The 24,558-nt window shown below is 43.5% G+C and overlaps 1 non-coding gene and 2 pseudogenes across 1 annotated transcript; 2 read left to right on the top strand and 1 right to left on the bottom strand.

The window, feature by feature from the left end:
- Positions 1-574: 574 nt before the first annotated feature.
- LOC117260376 (U2 spliceosomal RNA) lies at positions 575-720 on the bottom strand (annotated as a pseudogene).
- Positions 721-3,293: 2,573 nt separating this feature from the next.
- Positions 3,294-3,435, top strand: LOC117260377 (U2 spliceosomal RNA; annotated as a pseudogene).
- An 11,701-nt stretch (positions 3,436-15,136) lies between these two features.
- On the top strand, positions 15,137-15,326 carry LOC117260395 (U2 spliceosomal RNA). Its single transcript, XR_004501921.1, has one exon. It is a non-coding gene; the product is annotated as a U2 spliceosomal RNA (small nuclear RNA).
- Positions 15,327-24,558: the final 9,232 nt, after the last annotated feature.

Here is a 24,558-nt window from a genome sequence, read left to right as displayed (position 1 = left end):
CTAACGTTATAGCATTGTTAAAGATTAGCTAAAGTCAGCTAACGTTAGCATCTAGGGAAAAATTCTAAACTTGCTCAACTTTATTAATAAATGTCTCAGAATAAAAAAAATTAACCCCCCTAAGATCCAGGATTGTGAAATAATAATAAGCTCACTCTATTACCACCAACTATTGAAAATATAGATAAATGTATTAATATTAACTTACCAGAAAATCTGTGTGTGTCTGTCTGCTTGATGTCCTGTGACTTCTCATGGAAAATTCCAGAAAGTTGAACAATAGAAGAGCGGGAAAATTAATAACCCACTGGTTGGGTCACAATAACCCAACCAACTGTTTAGCTATGAATGAACCCCTTCCAACCCCTCTGACCCAGCATGAAACAACCCAACAACGTGTTTACAGTACCCCAAATAACCCAGAATTATGACCCAGCATGGACAACCCAACAATGTGTTTACAGAAATAACCCAGCATTTTTTTGTGTGTATATGCCATTTGCACACTAGCATGGCGAGAACAAGAAATCAAGGCGAGGGCACTTACATGGTCTGCTTTGAACAAGCTAAGGGAGGGGGGTGCACCGTTCCTGGAGGTGCTGCAATACCAGGTTGATGCGTGGAGTGGGCGGGGCAAGCCCCTTTTCCATCTCCCTGTTCCAAAAATCAATTTAATATATGGTCTCCGGCAGAATTGGGTATAACGCGTTACAAAGTAATGTGTTAGAGTACTTTTACTTTTACTTTTTGCATTAACGAGTAACCTAACGCGTTAGTTTGCTGTTTGAGTAATCAAATACTTAAGTACATTTACAAACAAGACACCAGTTACTTCCGTTACTTTTAGAATGCTGGTCCTTCAGCTCCGAAACAGCAATGGCTGTCGTTTGGTTCTAATAACGGAGATAACGTTAAACCTATCAGTCTGAAACAAGCCACGGAGCTTGTGGCTCGCTACGTGGTTGGAGAAATGCTGCCTATAGGCCCGTTTCCACTGAAGAAGTTCCTGGTACTATTTGGGGGGCAGGAACTACTACAGGAACGTCCTCTCGTTCGGCCCTCTCAACCGCTGTGTCTCCACTGAGAGCGGAGTACGAGGAAGGTTCCTGTAAAGTTACGGGCTGCCTCTGGATGTGACATAATTGTTGCGCGACCATTTTGACCGGGGCGACGTAGGGACGCCGTTAGCCGATAGCGGTGTCTTTAATAACTCACTAAATGGCCCGTGAAAAAAATATTTTTTCCAGCAACAACGGGAGGCTTTTAACAGATGACGTCCTGATGTTAGCTTTGCTGCTGCTGTTAGCTGTCCCTGTCAGCTGATGCTTTCTAGACATCGTGATTTCCCAAAACTGAATAAATACCACACATATCAACACAAAACTGCTTTGCTAACTCAGTCATGTTGTAACTAAGATATCTGCTGGAAAGAATATTTTTTTCACGGGCCATTTAGTGAGTTTTTTTTATATGGCGGCGAAAGCTACATGAACGAGCTAACTCTCGTCTGCTGAGTTTCAAAAATGCCAGCTATTTTGTTGCTTTCTGTTGACGTCACATCCCTCCTTGAGTATATCCAATCAGCACCAAGTAATCCCCAAGCCCCAGCCAGGAGTCTTTTGGGGCCGTTCTGAGTACCTACCCCGAGGCAGGGACTTGTTTAGCGTCCGTAAAAGTTCCGGAACTCTGTCCTGCGGGGGTGGTTCCTGCGGTGGAGACACGCACCAACGGCCCCGGCCCCGTAAAATTACCCCGAAGTTCCTGCGGTGGAAATGGGCCTTTTGTCTATGGTGGAGTCTAAATATGTGGAGTAGGACTCGCTGACAAACATATTTCAGACTCAGGACTTGCATTATGCCTGGTACACGCTACACGCTGTGGTACTCACCAATTATCCCCGGTTGTCTTTCATGGCGTGTGTGATGTCATCGGGTTATTCTTGTCCTATTTTTATTACTTTCACTATTATTTGAGTCACTGCCAGAACTGTGTCTGTTCATGTGCCAGTCGACATGTTGTTGTAATCACCTAAAAGTGTCAGCAGATGGCAGGAGCTACATTTGAAGCGCCATATGTAAACCATCAAGCTACTGTATCTTCCACAGGAAGTTCTGACAAATGTTTCAGAATAAAAGCCTATTTAGAAAATGGAGGGATTCTCTCAGCCGAGGTTATAAGGGGCTTTTAATTTGAAACAAGTGTTGAGTTTGAAATGACGGTGCGATATGTTAACTTTATAAAGACAACGGAGCGGATAAAAAGTAAATATATAAACACACAGAGGGATTAATAAATAACGGAGCGTCTATAATGTAGTTTGTTTCAAATGAAGCTGGGAGCCTCTGCAGTTGTGGTGAGTAAAAGCCCCTACTATTCTATTACTTTATGTCTGACCGTGAGGATGTAGGCCTACCATTGTTTACTAGCTTGATGCTAATGACAGTAACGTTAACTCAGCGGGTTGACAAAGTGCCTCTGCTGTTTCACACCATCATTTCCCCCTTTTACTCTGTGTGGTAACATCCCTAGAGGAAATATTAAAATGCTGGGGTGTTGTTGTCATACAATTGTCTACGGCAGCAGATCGTTCTGTGTTTCTACTGGTCAAAGTGACGGCTGTGATGGGAGAACTGGATCTCAGTGAAGGGCAAGTGGTCCATAACTTTAATTTTGGAGACAAAAAAATGTAGGCTTAGCGCCCTGTGGTCCATTGCCCAATAGGAAATGTAGAATATTCAGTACTTTAAAAGTGCTTGAGTTACTTTTCTCAGGGAGTAACATTGGAAGTACTTTTAAAGTAATTGAGTTACTTTACTCATGGAGTAATGCAGTAAAGTAACTGGTTACTTTTTTAGAAAGTAATGCAGTAATGTACTTTGATTACTTTTAAAGTAACCCTTACCCAACACTGGTACCCGGGTAGGGGACATATCAGATATTAAACTGATAAGAACAGATTTTTTTTCTTTTTAAAGATTTTTTTTTTTGGGCTTTTTGCCTTTAATGGACAGGACAGATTGAAATTGGGTTAGAGAGAGAGTGGGGGTTGATATGCAGCAAAGGGTTGCAAGCTTGAGTTGAACCTGTGACCGCTGCAGTGAGGCATCGCCTCTGTATATGGGGCGCCGGCACTATCCACAACGCTACCGACGCCCTGTTGCCCATCAGTCATAAAACATCAAACTTTGCGTTCACAGTCTGCTGTGTGTTTTTGTGGCGATCAAAATCATATTGAACTGCGAGCTAGAGTCACAATGAGGAGACTGAGTCTCCCACTTCACTCAGCAGTCAGTATCGCTTCTCAGCCTTTTGGCTAAGATCAAGTGTAGTATCTGTTCTTATCACTTTCATTGCAGCTGTGCGGTGTATGGGGCGCAGTGAGACGAGTGCGCCATAGGCCAGTGATCCTATGACCTTTGGCGCACTACACTCTTTCCATGGCGATGTCTACGTCGGCCAACATCAGGGCGGGACTGAAGAACACGCTACGTTTCAAATGGAAGTCCCAGGATCAGATCATGGACAAGGTGAATTTCGACGGAGAAATCCTTTTCAACATCCTGAGGATGAGGCTAGATGACATCTATTACCTGCAACAGAACAAGACTGAAGGTTTCTATGATGTGTCCTTTCTCACTAACTCTAAAATGCAAGAGGCCCACGATATGGCAAACCAGGAAGCAGCGTCTAGCCTGAAGAACTTTGAGCTTTTCTCCCTTGCAAGAAACAACAACCGCATTATCACAGTCCATATACAACTCATGGGTGTCTGAAGAAGCAATGAAGTACTTCCTAAACCGGTTCATAACCGTCCTACCTGGAGTAAACGAGATCCAAGATGCCTTGGGCATATGGACTGGAAAGAGACAGTTCAAAGTGCAGTTGAGAGAGGACTGGAATGGCTATGAAGGCTACCTCCACCCTCCCGCCTCCTTCACCATAGGAGCAGACCGAGGCTTCCTGCTCTACGCAGGCCAACCAAGGTACTGCCGAAAATGCAGCACACATGGGCATGTAGCCGAAACATGTACTCAAATCTGTTGCAGAAATTGTCAAACCATTGGCCACACAATGAAAGACTGCCGAGAAGCAAAAAGGTGTAGCCTGTGCAACTCACCCACGCACTTGGGTAAAGACTGCCCCAAGCCCTCATATGCCGGGGCAATAAAAGGCAACATGGTTCCCCCGAGGGAGGGCCATGCGCTCAAAGACATTGAGGAAGTCATTCGTGAGATAGAGGCGGAGAGAGAAGCAGCAACAGCGTGTCCCGATGAGGCTACCACAGATGGAGAACAGAGGAGGGAGAGGACCGAGAGACCAGGAACGATAACAACTGAGTTCCCACACAGCAGTGATGACGGTGGAGGAGACTGGACAGTGCAGAGTGACAAGAGATGACACAGGCAAAAACAAAAGAAAAACGAAAGCCCGAAAACAACGCCAGAACACGACAAGGATGGACACGAGAGCAGAGGGGACTGAGGAAACAGGCAAAGGCAGAGATCACTGGAGGAACCGAGAGGAGAACCATCACTGCAGAGACACTGACAAGGGGAGGGACGTACAGAGAGACTGCGTGGGCAGCCAACAACATCAGAGACGCTATGCTGGGAGATGTCATCACAGAAAAATTGGCTGAGATCGTGCCTTCGTCGGATGACGAAACCCCCATGTCTCTGAACACACCTGTTGTCGAAAGACTTGACCCACAGGTAAAGGCAGAAAATGCAATAGTTTTTAAGAATCTGTTTCCTGCACTGCCCACGCTCAACGATATCGCTTCACAGTTGCCTTAGTAACAACTATAACAAAAAAAACTGAGCTCTTTTTGTTTCTCCTTTCAATAAAGCGAAATAAACTTACACGAAGCCTATATTTACAAAAACAAAAATCATAACTACAAATGCCAGGGGGCTTCAGAATAAAGTTAAAAGAGCAGCAGTATTTACATATTTAGCCTCTCTGAATTTCTCTCTTTGCTTTATACAAGAAGTACATCTAAGAAATGAAAATGACATTGTAAAGTTTTCAAGAGAATGGTTGAAGGGAGATTCAAGATGGAGCATGGGTGGACTCTACTCCTCAGGGGTGGGTATTCTATGTGGATCTAAAAATAGTGAGCAGTTTCTCCCTGGTCCAGGGCAGGATCTTGGTGGTAGACATAGATTGGGCAGAGAAAAGATTTAGACTCATAAATACATATGCCAATACAGAATCAAAGGCTAGGAAAGAAATGTATAATAACATGGATGCAGCTTTTATGACAAACAGAACAATAATCTGGGCAGGTGACATGAATGTCGACCTGGATTAAGGTAAAGATTGTTCACAGGTCAAAAATTTAATTAAAGACTACTGTCTGATTGATGCATATAGAAAAGTTAACAAGAGTGACCCGGGATATACAGTACAGGCCAAAAGTTTGGACACACCTTCTCATTCAATGCGTTTTCTTTATTTTCATGACTATTTACATTGTAGATTCTCACTGAAGGCATCAAAACTATGAATGAACACATGTGGAGTTATGTACTTAACAAAAAAAGGTGAAATAACTGAAAACATGTTTTATATTCTAGTTTCTTCAAAATAAGCACCCTTTGCTCTGATTACTGCTTTGCACACTCTTGGCATTCTCTCCATGAGCTTGGTTTCCACTTCACAGGTGTGCCTTATCAGGGTTAATTAGTGGAATTTCTTGCTTTATCAATGGGGTTGGGACCATCAGTTGTGTTGTGCAGAAGTCAGGTTAATACACAGCCGACAGCCCTATTGGACAACTGTTAAAATTCATATTATGGCAAGAACCAATCAGCTAACTAAAGAAAAACGAGTGGCCATCATTACTTTAAGAAATGAAGGTCAGTCAGTCCGGAAAATTGCAAAAACTTTAAATGTGTCCCCAAGTGGAGTCGCAAAAACCGTCAAGCGCTACAACGAAACTGGCACACATGAGGACCGACCCAGGAAAGGAAGACCAAGAGTCACCTCTGCTTCTGAGGATAAGTTCATCCGAGTCACCAGCCTCAGAAATGGCAAGTTAACAGCAGCTCAGATCAGAGACCAGATGAATGCCACACAGAGTTCTAGCAGCAGACCCATCTCTAGAACAACTGTTAAGAGGAGACTGCGCCAATCAGGCCTTCATGGTCAAATAGCTGCTAGGAAACCACTGCTAAGGAGAGGCAACAAGCAGAAGAGATTTGTTTGGGCCAAGAAACACAAGGAATGGACATTAGACCAGTGGAAATCTGTGCTTTGGTCTGATGAGTCCAAATTTGAGATCTTTGGCTCCAACCGCCGTGTCTTTGTGAGACGCAGAAAAGGTGAACGGATGGATTCCACATGCCTGGTTCCCACTGTGAAGCATGGAGGAGGAGGTGTGATGGTGTGGGGGTGTTTTGCTGGTGACACTGTTGGGGATTTATTCAAAATTGAAGGCACACTGAACCAGCATGGCTACCACAGCATCCTGCAGCGACATGCCATCCCATCCGGTTTGCGTTTAGTTGGACGATCATTTATTTTTCAACAGGACAATGACCCCAAACACACCTCCAGGCTGTGTAAAGGCTATTTGACCAAGAAGGAGAGTGATGGAGTGCTGCGGCAGATGACCTGGCCTCCACAGTCACCGGACCTGAACCCAATCGAGATGGTTTGGGGTGAGCTGGACCGCAGAGTGAAGGCAAAGGGGCCAACAAGTGCTAAACACCTCTGGGAACTCCTTCAAGACTGTTGGAAAACCATTTCAGGTGACTACCTCTTGAAGCTCATGGAGAGAATGCCAAGAGTGTGCAAAGCAGTAATCAGAGCAAAGGGTGGCTATTTTGAAGAAACTAGACTATAAAACATGTTTTCAGTTATTTCACCCTTTTTTGTTAAGTACATAACTCCACATGTGTTCATTCATCGTTTTGATGCCTTCAGTGAGAATCTACAATATAAATAATCATGAAAATAAAGAAAACGCATTGAATGAGAAGGTGTGTCCAAACTTTTGGCCTGTACTGTACGTGGGAAAATACTGGAGGGAACAAAAGCCGGCTAGACCAGGGGTGGCCAACCCACGGCTCGCAAGCCACACGCGGCTCTTTGCCTATCAGTGTGCGACTCTTCGATCCATTAATTAAAACCATCGGCGTGCGGCTCTTCCGCTTAATAAAAAAATTCAATTTATTGTTATGAGTGTGTATGGTCCTTTAAGAAATGTAACAGGCTTAAGTGGAGCGAGTGAGAGAGAGGGTGTGGAGTTCGGGAGGAATGCAGGAGAGCAGCGCGGTGGGGATATCGCACAACAAAAAATGTCAGGGAAGAAATGTGTGTCTTTGTGTGTGTGTGTGCGTGTGTGGAGAGAGTATGAGAGAGGGAGAGACTGTGTGTGGATGTGTGTGGAGTAGTGTTGCATGGTATACTGGTACCAAGGGTAGACCGCAGTAGGCTGCTACTGAAACACCACGGTACATTACCTCATGGTGCCACTACTGTGGGATAAGTTCAAAGTCCAATCAAAGGAGGGTGAGTGTCCATGCGCTGGCCATTAATGGCCAGATAGAGTTGCAATCGCAATCGCTCCCTCCTCCTGAGCTAACCGCTAGCTAGCTTCCGAGCTAACGTTAAAGCTAGCCCGGAACACGGAGCCAGCTAATCCCCAACACAAAGGACGACTTTGACCAGTGTTTTGTTATATCGATCCCGAATCACTCCGTTGAACGAGGACTGAGCCTCCTGTGCAGGGTTAGCATCGCAGCTAACGGTCCGTGTTAAACTAGCCGGCTAGCTCAGCCTACGCTAGCATACGAGCTACAGCCATGGCTTGCAACAACACCACCCTCACAAAAGCATATAAACAAATCTCTGACCTTAAAGATGACATCCGTCGACTCTCCCAGGAGAGACGTGCTTTTATCTCCCTCTTGGACTTCCTTCACACCTGTGGAAAGTCTGTTTTTATTTCTGGTCCCATCCCCACATTTGGTCGCGGGGACGCGCGCTTCTCCAGATTACTCATGCTCAAATCCTGGCTCAAGCCTGCCTGCTACGCTTGAGGTTTTAACTTTACGGACAATTTTAATCTCTTCTGGAACCACCCCTCCTTTTTTAAGTTTGACGGCATTCATCCCAACACCACAGGTGGTCGCATGCTTGCAGCCAACATCCAATATTCCGTACATTATGCTCCACGTGACTGACTATTTACACCACACACCCCCTCCATAGACACTCTTCCTCACCCCTCGCCAGCAGCAGCACAAAACACAACCCAGCTCACTAGCGCCCCCGTCCCTCCCAACCAGTCAATAAAATCCATCTGGTCTAATTTCCGTCCCCCTCCACGAAACATCGGTCGGGCCGTTGACCACAGTGTGCTAGCCTGCCTACCCCGGTCCGCTAGCACCGCTGCCAATTCTGAAAACACCACTGTCAAATTCGGTCTACTCAATATCCGCTCACTCACAAACAAAGGTCATCTCATCCAGGATCTCATCACTAACCATAACTTTGACTGTTTCTGTTTAACCGAAACTTGGCAACAACCCAATGACTTCTCCCAAATCAATGAATCTACTCCCCCGGAATTCGTTTACATCTGTCAACCCCGTGGCACCGGCCGGGGAGGAGGTATCGCGATAATTTATCGCGAAAAGTGGAAAGTCTCACCAGTGCCTACCCCTGCCTTCACGTCTTTTGAATCCACTGTCTGTCAACTCTCTGGACCTACTCCCACCATCATTGCAACTGTTTACTGGCCCCCAAAACCAAACAACGACTTTTTGCATGACTTTGCTGCTCTGCTCACCCACCTATCCACCCTTTCACCAAACAGCATAGTGCTGGGAGACTTCAACATTCACATTGACAATACCAACAACCCTCTCACCAAAGACTTCACATCTTGCCTCGACAGTTTTGGATTTAAACAGCATACCGATACCCCCACTCACTCTAAGGGTCACATCCTGGACCTAATCTCCTGCTCTGGTATCTCCCCCTCTGACCAAACAACAGTTGATCTCCCCATAACTGACCATTTCCTCCTCTCATTCAGTATCAGACTCCCCCTCTCCATTACCAAGCTCCCCCTTCTCATTTCTTTTCGCAATATTAAGGACATTAACTTAGATTCCCTCTCCTCCTGTATCGACTCCCACATGGCTACTCAGAATTCATCCACCCTTGAACAGCTGGTCTCACACTACAACACTGGACTCCATCACATACTCAACTCCCTTGCTCCGCTAAAAACCCGGTCTGTCTCCTTTTCCTTTTCCACCCCCTGGTTTACCCCTGAACTTCGGCTCATGAAAGCCAAAGGACGGCAACTCGAGTGGCTCTACAGAAAAACTGGACTTCATATTCACAAAGACATTTACAAAGACCATATGTTACACTATAAGGATTGCATTACACAAACCAAATCAAACTACTACACCGGTATTATCTGTTCCAATGAAAGTAACACCAAATCACTGTTCTCACTGTATAAGAATATCACACAAGCCCCGGAATCTGTACCAACTCACCTTTGTTCTACTGCTCTCTGTAACTCCATCATGTCATTCTTCAGTCAGAAAATCCAGACGATCCACCAGCAACTCAGCTCACAACCCACCCTCAATGTCGTACCCGAACTTCCCCCTCCTACCCACTCTTTTTTCTCCTTCCAACTCCCCACCACCTCAGAAATTTCAGATCTTATCCGGAAGTCCAACCCATCCACCTGTCAGCTCGACACTCTCCCCACAGTTCTGGTCAAAGCCTGCCTCCCTTCCCTGGTCCCTCTCATCTCTTCCATCATCCACTCCTCTCTCTCCACTGGAACTGTTCCTACACCATTCAAAACCGCTGCAACTACCCCAATTCTGAAAAAACCCGGTGCAGACCCCACCAACTTCATTAACCTACGTCCAATTTCTAATCTCCCCTTCATTTCCAAGATTCTTGAAAAAACAGTAGCAATTCAACTTCACTCCCATCTATCACACAACAACCTGTATGAACAGTTCTAGTCTGGTTTCCGCCCTCTCCACAGCACAGAAACTGCACTCACAAAAATAACCAACGACCTCCTCATGGCAGCTGATTCTGGTTTACTCTCCATCCTCATCCTCCTTGACCTCAGTGCAACCTTTGACACCATCTGTCACACCACCCTCCTCAATAGACTATCCTCCATCGGCATCACTCATACTCCTCTAGACTGGTTTAAATCTTATCTCTCTCACCGCACTCAGTTCATCCAGCTCAAACACTTCACATCCCAACCTTCCCCTGTTACTTCAGGTGTGCCCCAGGGCTCTGTCCTGGGGCCCCTTCTCTTCATCATTTATCTTCTTCCCCTTGGCAGCATCTTCCGTAAACATAACATCACTTTTCACTGTTATGCGAATGACACCCAGCTCTACCTTGCTAGCAAACCCACTGCCAACCTCCCACCCTCCTCCCTTACTGACTGCTTAACTGAAATAAAATCCTGGTTCACCTCAAATCTTCTGAAACTCAACTCTGATAAAACCGAGATTCTTCTCATTGGCACACAGTCAACACTTTCCAAAACTGACAGTTTCCCCCTCACCATTGACAACTGCTCCGTCTCCCCCTCCCCACAGGTTAAGAGTCTGGGTGTCATCCTCGACAGCACACTTTCCTTCCGATCTCACATCAACAACATCACCCGGTCTGCTTACTTCCACCTACGCAACATCAACCGCCTCCGCCCCTCCCTTACTCCCCATGCCACTGCTATCCTTGTCCATAGTCTCATCACTTCACGCGTGGATTACTGCAACTCCCTCCTCTCCGGTCTCACCCACAAATCCCTGCACAAACTTCAACTGGTCCGGAATTCAGCTGCCCGTGTCATCACCAGAACCCCCGCCATCCACCACATAACTCCGGTCCTACAGCAGCTCCACTGGCTCCCGGTCAAGTCCCGCATTGACTTCAAAATCCTTCTGCTTGCATTCAAGGCCATCCATAATCTTGCCCCCCCATATCTTTCCAGTCTTCTCCACATCGCCACTCCCTCTCGCACCCTCCGATCATCCTCCTCCATTCTGTTGACTGTCCCCTCCGCCCGTCTCACCACCATGGGGAGCAGAGCTTTCACCCACTCTGCTCCCCGGCTCTGGAACTCTCTTCCACCCAAAATAAGGAACATCAGTACACTATCACAATTCAAGTCCCGACTCAAAACACACCTGTTTAAGATCGCCTTTTCCCTTCACTAACCCCATTTCCTGTCCACATCTGTTTTTACTCGTGTGTACTTTTTGTGATTTTCTTTTGAAATTTTATTTTAAATTATTTTAATTGATTTTATTGTGTACTGTGCATTGTCTTTTATCCATTGTAAGGTGTCCTTGAGTGACAGAAAGGCGCCTAAGAAATAAAATGTATTATTATTATTATTATTATTATTATTATTACAATGCTCCGCGGCGCAAGATAACGGCTTACCGGCGACCGAGAAGCCCGGCTCCAGGTGAATAAATTGGTGTCATGACTGCGAGCCGTTCACATTTCTGTCTCTGTGTCAGGTAACGGTCCACAAACCTCACCGCACTTTAGGGACTGTTCTTTACTTGTCAGGGGAGGAGGGTGGCTGGTTGATTTTTATTTTATTTATTTATTTTATTTGTATCCCCCCTATGTTAATCACTTATTGATGCTGTTTTTGAAGTATGAATAAGTCAATAAGTAATTTATTCTATTGAAATATCAGTGATGTATTATAGAAAAGTGATTAATCTTTTTATAAATGACAAAAGGCACATCTGCCTCATTTTTGCTGTGGTATCGTGATACTACTCAGAACCGTGATACTTTCACTGGTATCGTACCATGGGTCCCAATTTTGGTGCCGTGACAACACTAATCTGGAGAAAGTAAGAGAGTGGGAGAGACTGTGTGAATGTGTGTGGAGAGAGTGGGAGAGGGAGAGACTGTGGGTGTGGAGGGGGGGTGGAGAAAGACAGTATGAGAGGGAGAGACTGTGTTTGTGTGTATCTCTATTCATGGTTATTCATTTGTGTGTGAGATAAATAAATCTGGCTTTGAAAATTGGAAATGTATGGATTTTGATTTTATGTCATTTCATGTTTGTGTGAGAGAGGGAGTGCGTTTGTAAGCTGACGTGTATGATGTGCCTCTTTGTACTACCACGGTAATTTTTGTGGCTCTTGGTCTCTGATTGGTTGGCCACCCCTGTTCTATAGTTACCATTCCAAAGTGGAATGTAAAAATTACTTAGAAATGATGCCAAAACAAATGGTAGGTCGTGGAAACTAAATGTGTCCTTGCTCCAAAATTCAAATGTGGTCGTGAAGTTCAGAGTAAAGTTAAAACTATGGTCATCATTACAGTTCACATTTAACTCTGTGGGAGACTGTTGGGAAGATCTCAAAAGCAGGGCTATGAATTTTTTTAAAATAGAGGGTAAGAGAATAGCAACGAAAAAATGCTTATATTGCAAAAGAAAACAAGCAAAACTACAGCATTTATATACAATGGCTCATGCAGGGTTTGATGTGGCAGAGGAGATAACTAAACTCAAGAAGGAGATGATGAGTCTCTCTGCTGAGGCTACTAAAGGTCTCTTATTATGTAGTAGGGTCCATCATATCAAAAATAATGAAAAATGCTCTTGATATTTTTTTCAGAAAGTCACTAGTAGCAAAACCACCATAGATTCATTGCTGGATGAAAATGGGAAAGATCTAACGAATATTACAGACATTCTCTCTAGAGTACAAACCTTTTACTCAGATTTGTATAAAGAAGAACAGATAGATCCTAGGATTCTTCACAGCCTTTTGAGTAAAGTGAATACAGGTGGGGATGAAAGTTTTGATATGCTTGATAAGGACTTAACTGTTAATGAACTGTCAAAAGACATGGAGAGTATGGAAAACAATAGAGCACCTGGGGCCGATGGGTTACCCAAGGAGTTTTATGTAACCTTTTGGGAAGAACTGAAAGTGCCTCTCCTCAATGTGTTTAATGAAAGCCTGCAGAATGGTAGCTTACCACAATCATTAAGAACGGGTATCATTTCCTTCCCCGTTTAAAAAAGGTGATAAAAAAGAGATAAAGAACCGGCGCCCTCTTACTCTGCTGGGGGTGGACAGGAAAATCCCTGTCAAAGCTCTCTTTTTTCGCTTGCAAGAGATGGCAGGGCAGGTAGTAAAAGAGGATCAAACATGCGCAGTACCAGGTAGGAGCATGAGTGACAACCTTGCACTAGTTAGAGACTCTTATCTTTATGCAGCAGACCGCAGTTTGCCACTATGCATTTGCAGGTTGGATCTTGAAAAAGCGTTTGATAAAATTAGTCATAGTTACATCAAAGAAGTATTAGCCAAACTGGGCTTTGGCCCTAAGCTTAGAGCATGGGTAAACCTTCTCTATACAGACTGTGTAAGCAAGGTTATTGTCAATGGTCACTCTACAGAAAGTTTTGAAGTTCATTCAGGTGTCAGACAGGGATCCCCGCTATCAGTCATGCTGTTTATTTTTTCCATTGAGCCTTTGGCCTGTGCCATAAGACAAGATCCCTCCATTCATGGCCTCCCTGTCCCCGGAAGCGGTGGGCACAAGGCCAAGTTATCTTTGTATATGGATGACTTGACTGTTTTTTGTTTGGACAATAGGTCGGTGGCTAATACCCTGTATTGGTGCGAGCAGTTTTCTCTCACATCCAATGCTAAACTCAATAAGACAAAAAGTGAAATCTTGTACTGCAACTGGCCGGAATCCAAATTAAATCTAGGCCTGGTTATAAGGGAAGAGAGGATCAAAATTTTAGGAATTGAGTTTGGAAAAGATATGGTGAGAACAAATTGGGAGAAAAAACTTCCTAAGATTAGGGGTAAATTGCTTAAGTGGGAAAAAAGAGAACTCACTTTTACAGGGAAGGTACCTGTGATTAATGCAGAGATCCTTGCCCCCCTGACATTCCTTGGTGCAACTTTACCTGCCCCCAAGTCTTTTATCACATCCCTAAGAAGATGCATTTTTCAGTTCTTATGGGGTGCACAACAGGAGCGAATTAAAAGAGAAATAATGTATAGACCATTAAGTAAAGGGGGAAAGGAGGTGCCTGATCTGGCTGAAAAATTGGAAGCACTGTTTTTAACTCCCATACTGAATGTTGTACTAAATGAAAGTAAGAGAAGTCTTTGGGGTAATTTTGCTAAATTCTGGGTTGGACACCAGGTACTAAAAAAAAGCAGGAATTAGGTTTCCCCTGGATACCCCACATGCAGAAAATAGACCTCCACTTTATGAGAAAGTAATATCCTTTGTTAAATCAGGGAGCTGTGTAAAACTTTCATTGGGACAAATGAACAGAGTAGATATAGAGGAATGCTTAAAACCCAAAAAATCAAAAGTGGTGCCTGTTGGTAAATTAATTGAAGTTGAATGTCTTAAAGTGTGGAAAAATGTTAATGCACACTTTCTTTTAAATGAATATAAAGATATAGCATGGCAAATAGTACACAAGTGCCTGCCAACTAGGGAATTTTTAAAGAGAAGAGGGTGCTCTGCGAGCTCTTTGTGTCCAAGAGTTGGCTGTGGGGGTGAGGAAAATGTGTCACATGTGTTCTAGTCATGTAGCTTCACTCAGGAAGTTAGGGCCTCCTTTAGGGTGTGGCTAACAGAGCTATACAGAGTGCCCACTGAATCTGATGTTTTGTATGGTGAGTTGCAAAACAGTGATAGAAAAAAGTGGGATAGATGGTGGGCGGTGATTAATTGTGTTAAAGAAGCCATATGGAGGAGTAGAAATGTGATGGTTTTTAAGAAATTTTTATTGTCAACAGAATCCACAACAAACCTAAGTCTAAAATTGACAAGGGACTATCTGTTAAGAGATAAGAAAAAATATAAAAATTGGGAATGCAAAGATCTGTGGAAAATAGGAAATTGTAATATATCCAAAAAGCTGTTAGAAATAGCCTATCTTTAACACTATTTAAAGGTGTGGGTCTGTATTATTCACAATTATTATTGTTCTGTTTTGTAAACATGAGTGTGCGTACATAAATTTGAGTGTGTATACATTCTCCTATGTCATGTATGATGGATTTGTTTTCTTAAAAAACCTTATTGTGGGATTTAAGTGGTATAATGTATCTCTTTGTTTGAACTAAATGAACGTCTAAAATCAGTCTGTTCTTATCAGTTTAATATCTGATACGGCCTCTACCCGGGGACCATATACTAAATTGATTTTTGGAATAGGGAGATTGAAAAGGGGCTTGCCCCGTCCACTCCACGCATCAACCTGGTATTGCAGCACCTCCAGGACCAGTGCACCCCCCTCCCTTAACTTGTTCAAAACAGACCAATGTAGGTGCCCTCGCCTTGTTCTCGCCATGCTAGGATACTGTCAAAAGCTCTCTTTTTTCGAATGTAACCAGTGATTGATCAGTTGGCTGGTATAGATCAAACGTGGGGTTCTTGGCCGGTCCATGTCAGACAGCCTGGCCCTAGTAAGAGATTCTTACCTGTATGCCCAAGATCGTCATCTTCCCCTTTGCATTTTAGGGTTACATTTAGAGAAGACATTTGATAGTATCAGCCACCAGTATTTGAAGGCTGTCATGTCCAAACTCAATTTTGGCACCAAATTTAGAACATGGGTAGACCTGTTGTGTTTTGACATGACAAGCACGGTTTTGGTTGATGGAAAATGTACAGCACCATTTGATGTAAAATCAGGTGTAAGACAAGTCTGTCCACTTTCCCCAACCTTGTTCATTCTTGCAATCGAACCCCTTGCATGTGTACTAAGGCACGCAAAAAACATCAGGGGCCTCCTGATCCCAGGGGCAACAGGTAAGGAAGCTAAACTGAGTCTGTATATGGATGACCTAACCCTCCTCCTAATAGACAATAAATCAATAACAGACACCTTATTTATTTGTGATCATTTTACCTGTGCATCAGGAACAAAAATTAACAAGGGGAAATGTGAGTTACTCTGCCTCAACTGGAGGGAACCAGTAGGACACTTCGGCCTCGTACAAAAAAATGAAACAATAAAAGTTTTAGGGGTAAAAATAGGGAAAGACGTGGAAAAAATCAACTGGGAGTCAAAACTACCCAAAATTAGAGGTAAGCTCCTCCAGTGGCAGGACAGAGACTTACTTATATTAGATTGTGTCTAAGTACAGCAGGTTTCACAACAGGTTGGCAGAGGCTAGAAATAGGCATCATGGCAGGGTGTACAATTTCTCCATTAGCATTTACTATGGCAATGGAAGTAATCATCAGGGCTTCTAAGTGGGTGGTAGGTGGGGAGAGACGGCAGAATGGGTTGCATCTTCCACCAGTTAGGGCTTACATGGATGACATGACACTGGTGACCACAACAATGCCATGTACAAAGAGGCTACTAGAGAAGGTAAATAAGAACCTCAAGTGGGCCAGCATGAAAATCAAGCCTAGTAAATCTAGAAGCATCTCGATATGTAGAGGGAAGTTAAGTGATAGGAAGTTTGTCATAGATGATGAGGACATCCCAACAATTAGGGAAAAGTCAGTAAAGAGCTTAGGTAGGTGCTACAATGTAGAGTTGAAGGATAAGGAACAGGTGGTGAAATTTAGAAAAGATGTGGCTGAAGGATTGGATAGAATAGATAAATCAGAACTTCCAGGAAAGTTGAAGTTGTGGTGTTTGCAATTTGGGCTATATCCTAGGTTAATGTGGTCATTGTCAGTTTATGAAATTCCAATATCTGTTGTGGAGAGAATGGAAAGGTCGGTTAGCTCCTACATTAGGAAGTGGTTGGGCGCTCCTAGGTGCCTAAGTAGTGTTGCATTGTATGGAAAAGGGATACTTCAGCTGCCAGTATCTAGTTTAACAGAGGAATTTAAATGTACCAAGGTCAGGACAGAGCTCTTGTTATCTGGGAGTAAGGATGTGGTAGTTAGGAGTGTGGTTCCAAATCCAACCAAGGGGAGGAAGTGGAACCCAAGATCGGCAGTTCAGGAGGCAGAGGCAGCTCTTAGACATGCAGAGATTGTAGGTAATGTTCAGTTTGGCCGGGGAGGCCTGGGGCTTGGCTCAGGTAAACCGGTATGGAATACAGCAGGCCTCAAAGATAAAAGAAAGCTGGTTGTAGAACAGATACGCAGACAGGAAGAGATAGTAAGGGGTGCAAAGTTGGAGGGACCTGTGGAGTATGGAGGAGAATCGTATTAGATTCCTGGTAGGGGCTACATACGATGTGTTACCAACCCCCCAGAACCTAAAACTGTGGGTAAATGAGGACCCATCATGCCCATTGTGTTCACGTACCGCAACTTTAAAGCATATTTTGTCAGGCTGTAAAGTTGGCTTGTCACAAGGCCGATATACATGGCGACATAATCAGGTGTTGAAATGTTTAGCTGCAGGCATCGAAGGGAAACGAAGACAGGTGAATTCAGAAGGTGTTAAGGATAGGGGCTTAGTAATTCAGTTTGTCCGTGAGGGAGAGAAATACAGAAGGGATAAGTTAGTGAGGAGGCAAGGGTGTGGCCGCCTAGAAGGTGCTTGTGATTGGGAAATGCAAGTAGATTTAGGGGGAAAGCTTGTTGTTCCTCAGGAAATAGTCTGTACCAGGCAGAGGCCTGACTTAGTGTTGTGGTCAGTGAGTCAACAGATAGTTTATTTCATTGAGCTGACAGTTCCTTGGGAAGACTCAGTGGAAGAAGCCTATGAAAGAAAAAAGCTTAGATATGCAGACTTAGGAGCAGAAGCTGAGCAGCGAGGATGGAAGACTAGGATTTGTCCAGTGGAAGTGGGGTGTAGGGGATTCATAGCAAGATCAACTGTCTCACTCCTGGGGGAACTCGGAGTGCGGGGACAGAATTTGAGGAAGACAGTGAGGGAAATGTCAGATGAAGCAATTAAATGCAGCCAGTTTATCTATTACAGAAGAAATAATGTCAGCTGGGGGCCAGCAGGGGGAACTACTAAGCAGGGCACATAACTCCTTGAGATCAGGTGGAGAGATCCACTTCCTGTCAGGAGAAATCCAGGAAGAGGAAGTATTTAAGTGTGGGAGTGGCCTATTGGAATCCATTTTGTTTGAGGCCATGCGGCAAGGTGAGTGTGCTTGCTGATTCTGTAAGTCCAGTTAGCTCCTTTAACTTTAGCTTATATTGTAGTTATGCTATGTAGTGTGTGAAATAGAGTATGGTGAATGTGACAGGAAAGCTAGTATCAGCATTGCTTCTGCCTGGAGCTCGCATGTATGGAGCCTGGGTTTGGTTGAAGATGGCAGTGCTGTTTGGGCTGAGAAAGCCATGTGTAAGTAAGAAGGAAATCCAGGAAGAGGAAGGTTATTTAAGTGTGGGAGTGGCCTATTTGAATCCATTTTGTTTGAGACCATGCTGCAAAGTGAGTGAGTTTGCTGATCCTGTGAGTTCATTTATCTCCTTTAACTTTAGCTTACATTGTAGTTATGCTATGTAGCGTGTGAAATAGAGTATGGTGAATGTGCTAGTAAAGGTAGTATCAGCATTGCTTCTGCCTGGAGCTCGCATAAACGGAGCCTGGGCTTGGTTGAAGTTGGCAGTGCTGTTTGGGCTGAGATCACTGTCCAGCCTCCTGGAGGTGTCATTGTTGTGAGGGCTCGTCCTGGGGAGGTAGACTGTACAGCCTAACCCGGCGGGGGAGTGTGATAGCCTAACAAGGCTTCCTTCCCTGGGTCTACCTCCTCTGTGGTAGTATAGGTAAGGTAAAGGAGGTTGTTCGGTTAGTGTGGGGAGCAGTGAGACCTGGCATTAGGGGAGTGTCTCTGGGACGCCAGAGATCACTGTCTAGCCTCCTGGAGGTGTCGTGGGACTAACTAGACGAAACACCGGTGAAAGGAGGTTCCCACCCGATGACCCCAAAGACATGCTAGTTATCACTGCTCATGGGTCTGTATAGTTAAGCCTTGCCATAATAGCTTATCGTAGGGCTTAGGAGGATTATTCACTGAGCGCTGATCCCTTTTTTTTTTTTTATTATTATTATTAGAGCACAAACTTCTTGTGTTTATTTGAATCCCTAGCCTTGAGTGCACAAAGACTTGGCTTGGCAGATTGTCCACCAGTGTTTGCCCATGAGAGCTTTCCTTGAAAGAAGAGGGTGCACCCGCAGTGCTAAATGCCGCGGCCTTCCTGTGGAGACAGCGAAACTGTTGAACTTCTTTTTTGGGCATGTCCCAGCACTAGAGGTGTTTGGTTATTAGTGCTGCCATGGCTGCAAGCATTGTACAGAGGTCCAAAGTGTTATGAGGACATAGCTTATGGCTGCTTGCAAAGAAATCCAACAGATAAAATGAAAAAATGGCTGTCATTACTGGACTAGAGCATCTTGCGTGACCAAGATGACCCCATGCACCACATTATGAATCCCCTTTTCTTTTTTAACATTATACATTCTGAGCATTTTCATATTATTTTGCTCATTGGGTGGACTTTTAATTTTCTGTTTTACTGAGTATTGTTAAATTAATCATTCACAGCTAGACCTCTCAATGACAAGGACAGTCTGGAGAATATTATTCACCTCCAACAGATCCTTAGTGTTTTTTCTTTGCCTTTTGGCTAAGATCAACCTGAAGCAAACTCATCCTCTCCTTAATCTCCCACCAGGTGGCGTAATCATATCAGCCACTATGCAGTCAGCAGAGAGACCAGCTGAACTCCAAAGACAAAAATACTGCTTTTCCTAGCATGGTTTTGTTTGGAAGGAAGGTCCTCTTCCATGCACTGGTCAAAGCCAGAAGATATCAAGGTCTACTTCAACAGCAGTACTGGGATGGAGAAAAGGCACTGCTTTCCACCTGGAGCTGTTTCAAGTTTTGTTGTGGTGCCAAAACAACTGGGTGTGCCAATTAAGATGGTTATTTTACTCCTCTATATTTTTCAGAGTCTGCAAATATTTCTTACAAAATTGTTTTTTTTATCAATTTAAATAGCCAAATTTCAACTATCATTTGGAACAAGAAACCACCCAGAATCAAGGGAAAAATACTACAAAGACCTCGTAAAACAGGGTGATGTCACTTCCAAATTCTTCCTATTATTATTGGGCAGCTAACATCAGAGCAGTATTGGATTGGTTAAGGAATGACACTACTGCTAGCTGGGTAATAATGGAGAGAGCATCCACACAGTTTACTCCCCTATCAGTACTGTATGCTAAATTGCCACTATCACAGTCTTTGTCCAATGTCACATCAAATCCAGTTGTAAAGTATGCTATTAAGATATTTTATCAGACGGCACTTAAAACAAACTGACCCTTCACTTGCTGCACCAGTGGCAGAAAACCTAATGTTTACTCCATCTACGATAGATGCAGCAATTTATACATGGTCAAACAATGGAATCACCTCACTACATGATCTCTATATTGATTGCACCTGCGCCTCTTTTGAACAGCTAGTTAAAAAATTTGACATCCTCTGAGTACACTTTTACAGATACTTGCAGCTTCTCATTTTGGGTGTTTCCTTTCCTGCCCTTACCCATCCCTCTTAGATTCTGCTTTTGAATGTAACATAGCTAAAAAACTGTCCATAAGTCAAATTTACGAATTACTCAATGCTCATAATCTTGCAGCATTGGACTCTTAAAAGCAGACATGGGAGGAGGATACTGGAAAGCAGATATCGCACGAGGTGTGGCATAAAGCTATTCAAAAAATGTATTAATTTTCTATCTGTCTAAGACACATTGTTGTTCAATTTAAGACTGTAAACCGACTCCACTGGTCCAAAGTTCCGTTGGCTAAGATTAGCAGTGATATTGATCCTTGGTCTTCAGCCACTTTATTTCACATGTTCTGGTCATGTCTGAAACTATTTATTGTTTAGATTTAATACTCAAAACTTGTTCAACAATGTTTGGACAGATGGTTGCCCCATCTATGTCCATGGCAATATTTGAAACGACTCCTCTAGATGTTAACTTAAGTAGAGCCCAAATGGACATTGTCTCTTTCTGCTCACTTCTGGCCAGAGGGCTCATCCTGTGTAAATGGAATACCAGCTCAGTGGCCTGGTGGTAGAGTGTCCGCCCTGAGACTGGGAGGTCGTGGGTTCGATCCCCGGCCGGGTCATACCAAAGACTATAAAAATGGGACCCATTGCCTCCCTGCTTGGCACTCAGCTTCAGGGGTTGGATTTGGGGGGTTAGATCATCACGATTCCCGAGCGCGGCACCGCTGCTGCTCACCGCTCCCTCAGGGGATGGGGCAAATGAGGAGAACAAATTTCACACACTCAGGTGTGTGACAATCAGTGGAACTTTACCTTTACTTTACCCTGGAAGGACTCCTCACCTCCAACATATGGACATTGGATTAAGGATGTTATGTATTATTTACAATTGGAGAAAATCGTCGTTTTATTAACGGATCAACTGCACGCTTCTTTGCCAACTGGCAAACATTTTTAACTTTAGTAGCAAATATGGAAGCTGAAATATTGTAATGAAACATGTCATACTCCCCTACTTATGTCACACAAGTTAATTTGTCCTTTTTTCTTTTTCTTCGCCCATTTATTTATTTATTTTGTTCTTTTGGATTTCCCTTCGCTGGTCTGGCTTTCTCTGTTTGTTTCTGGGTTGGTGGGTGAGAGGGGCAGTTTTGTTTTGTCCTTGTTGGTTCTATGTTTGTGTGTTGATGATCCGTACATCTTATTGAATTCTAAATAAAAAATGCCTTGTTTAAAAAAAGAACCCAACTGGGTGTGCTTGTTCTTAATAAGTTGGTTTAGTGACACTATATCAGCTGGTTATTTTTTTTTTCTGTCTTGTTTAATCAATTAATCAATCAATCAAACTTATTTTCATACAATTCTATCACACAGCCACCACCAGATACAAGAGAAGACAACCTTACTCGCAGATACATCAGCCCAAGTGGGCCTTAACATCCACAAGGGAAAGACGAAAAGCATGAGGATGAACACAAATAGTGTGGAACCAATATCACTTGAAGATACTCAACTTGAAATGGAAGAGTCCTGCACCTACTTGGGCAGCGTCATCAACAAAGAGGGAGGAACTGATGCAGATGTCAAAGCCAGAATAGGTAAGGCAAGGGCAGCCTTCCAACAACTTAAGGAACATATGGTGCTCAAAGGAGATACAACAACAAACAAAAATAAGAACCTTCAACTCGAACGTAAAATCAGTCCTGTTCTATGGAGCTGAGACCTGGAGAACAACAAATACACAGCTAGCAAAGTGCAAAGCTTTATAAACAGGTGCCTGAGAAGAATCTTGAAAATCCATTGGCCAGACAAGATCACCAACAAAGATCTTTGTACGAAGACACAGCAAATTCCAGCTAAAGATGAAATTGGACAAAGAAGATGGAAATGGATAGGGCACACCTCTTCAAAAACCAATGTCAAACATTACCAGACAGGCTCTGACGTGGAATCCCCAGGGGAAGAGAAAGAGAGGTCGGCCAAGAAACGCCTGGCGAAGGGATCTGCAGGCCGACACCAAGAAGATGGGATACACCTGGTCACAGATAGAAAAGAAAGCCAGCGATCGGGTACTCTGGAGGTCCCTTGTCGACGGCCTATACCCCAAAAGGGGTGTAAGGCATAAGTAAGTAAGTACTTTTCATACAAACAGAATCCATCCCATCAACAGCTCACCCTTCTTGCTGTTGCTGTGTTTCCTGTCTGCAGGGACTTGACCTAAGGCGGCATAATCAGCAAAATGGGACACACGTGGGCCCAGTGTGCTTCCCCATGCATAAGGCCAGAGATGCAGCCAGTCCTGTGAGATCCCCACTGCCTGGAAGGACTTGCGGTACAGTTTCAGCTTTTACAGCCCAACACATGCAGCAGACACTCACTTATCCACTTCCTACACTATGGATATTACAGATTATATGGTCCTATTTGTATTTATTTTGTGAAAATAAGTGTACTTCAGCATTCAGTATAAATGTGTGTCTCCCATTTTGCAGCAGTCTCTGAATGGGGCTGACATCAGTCACAGTCACACTCATAAATGCTTGAGACATGATTGCTTTATTGAAAATCTCTGAGGTTATTAGCAGGTACTCATTTTACATAGCTGTAGGTTACAACAGGATTATTAGGAAATATAAGTCAGAACAATTTAATTGATTGGAAATTGTAATTTTTAGACATTAGGGCCACAGTTGTGTTCCCATCGTCAGTAACTGTGGTAATTACACTACAGGTTCAGAGTGTATTTGATTTACCAATAAAATCAAACAGTATTATTCAGCAATCCAGAAGTTAGGTGAAGTAATTAAGTGAACCACTCCGAAAACACCATGGAACTGACTAAAAGTCATGTAGAGTATTGCTGTTGGTATATGAATGACACACTGGTGCAGCTAAAGTTAAGAGTTTTTCCTTGACTACCTTCAGAAAGTGTTGGAGACAGAGAAAATAATATCAGATTTATCTTTGTGTAAAATTACCTGTTCCAACATGAGGCCCATTTCCACTGAAGAAGTGGAAAGCTATATGAACGAGCTAATCCTCATCTGTTGAGTTTTAAAAATGCCGGCTATTTTGTTGCTTTCTGTTGACGTCACATCCCTCCTTGAGTATATCCAATCAGCACCAAGTAATCCCCAAGCCCCAGCCAGGAGTCTTTCGGGGCTGTTCTGAGTACCTACCCCGAGGCAGGGACTTGTTTAGCCCCCATAACAGTTCCGGAACTCTGTCCTTCGGGGGTGGTTCCTGCGGTGGAGACACGCACCAACGGCCCCGGCCCTGTAAAATTACCCCGAAGTTCCTGCAGTGGAAACGGGCCTATGGAAGTCCATTGGTTGTGCAACTGGACTTTTTTTCTAACAATTGGTTTGCAGCCTCTAGTGATTTTAGAATTATAATAAGTACAGCAATGATATATTTTTAATTAACCGTGCTGCTGTTGTGTTAAACTGCACAGTATAGCCACACTTTTAACAAATGTGTACAGTAAACATTTACCCACACGCAAGTTGTGTACAGATGCCACTGAGCTTTTCTAATCATGTCGTCCACACAATTGACTCCCCTAAAATCCCTAATGTACTTATTGTTAGTCATATCAAATACAGGTTTGAAGTTAAAACAACAAACAAAATCCTTTTCTCTGTCTCCTTAACTGCACTCAAATTAACTGTGCACTTTCTGATACAGCATTATTAGTAAGAAGTAACGAATACACTGCAGACTACCCAACCCAAAACAAGTCTAACCCAAAAATTAAATACGTGTAAAATATTATATTAATCCTCAATGGAATTTTGAACATAAATCAGCTCAGACAAAATTCCCAAGTAATAATAAAAACATAATGAAAGCTAAATAACAACCATAATGCTGCTAATTATGCGGCAGAAATATTTAAACGTGTTGAGGCTTATGAGAATACTCTGCTTTGAAAAGAAACTCCCTCTCCTTCACTGAAAAATGCATTCCTAGTATATGTGCTCCATTTTATTTCATATTGAACTAACACTAGAAAACTAGTTGTGATCAAATCAAGTAAATGTGAGAAGCTATTTTCAAGATTATAAAT

Source organism: Epinephelus lanceolatus, chromosome 4, assembly GCF_041903045.1.
Source record: "Epinephelus lanceolatus isolate andai-2023 chromosome 4, ASM4190304v1, whole genome shotgun sequence".
Lineage (NCBI taxonomy): Eukaryota > Metazoa > Chordata > Actinopteri > Perciformes > Serranidae > Epinephelus > Epinephelus lanceolatus.
The sequence above is the reverse complement of the archived record's forward strand: the minus strand, read 5'-3'. Positions and strand labels throughout refer to the sequence as shown.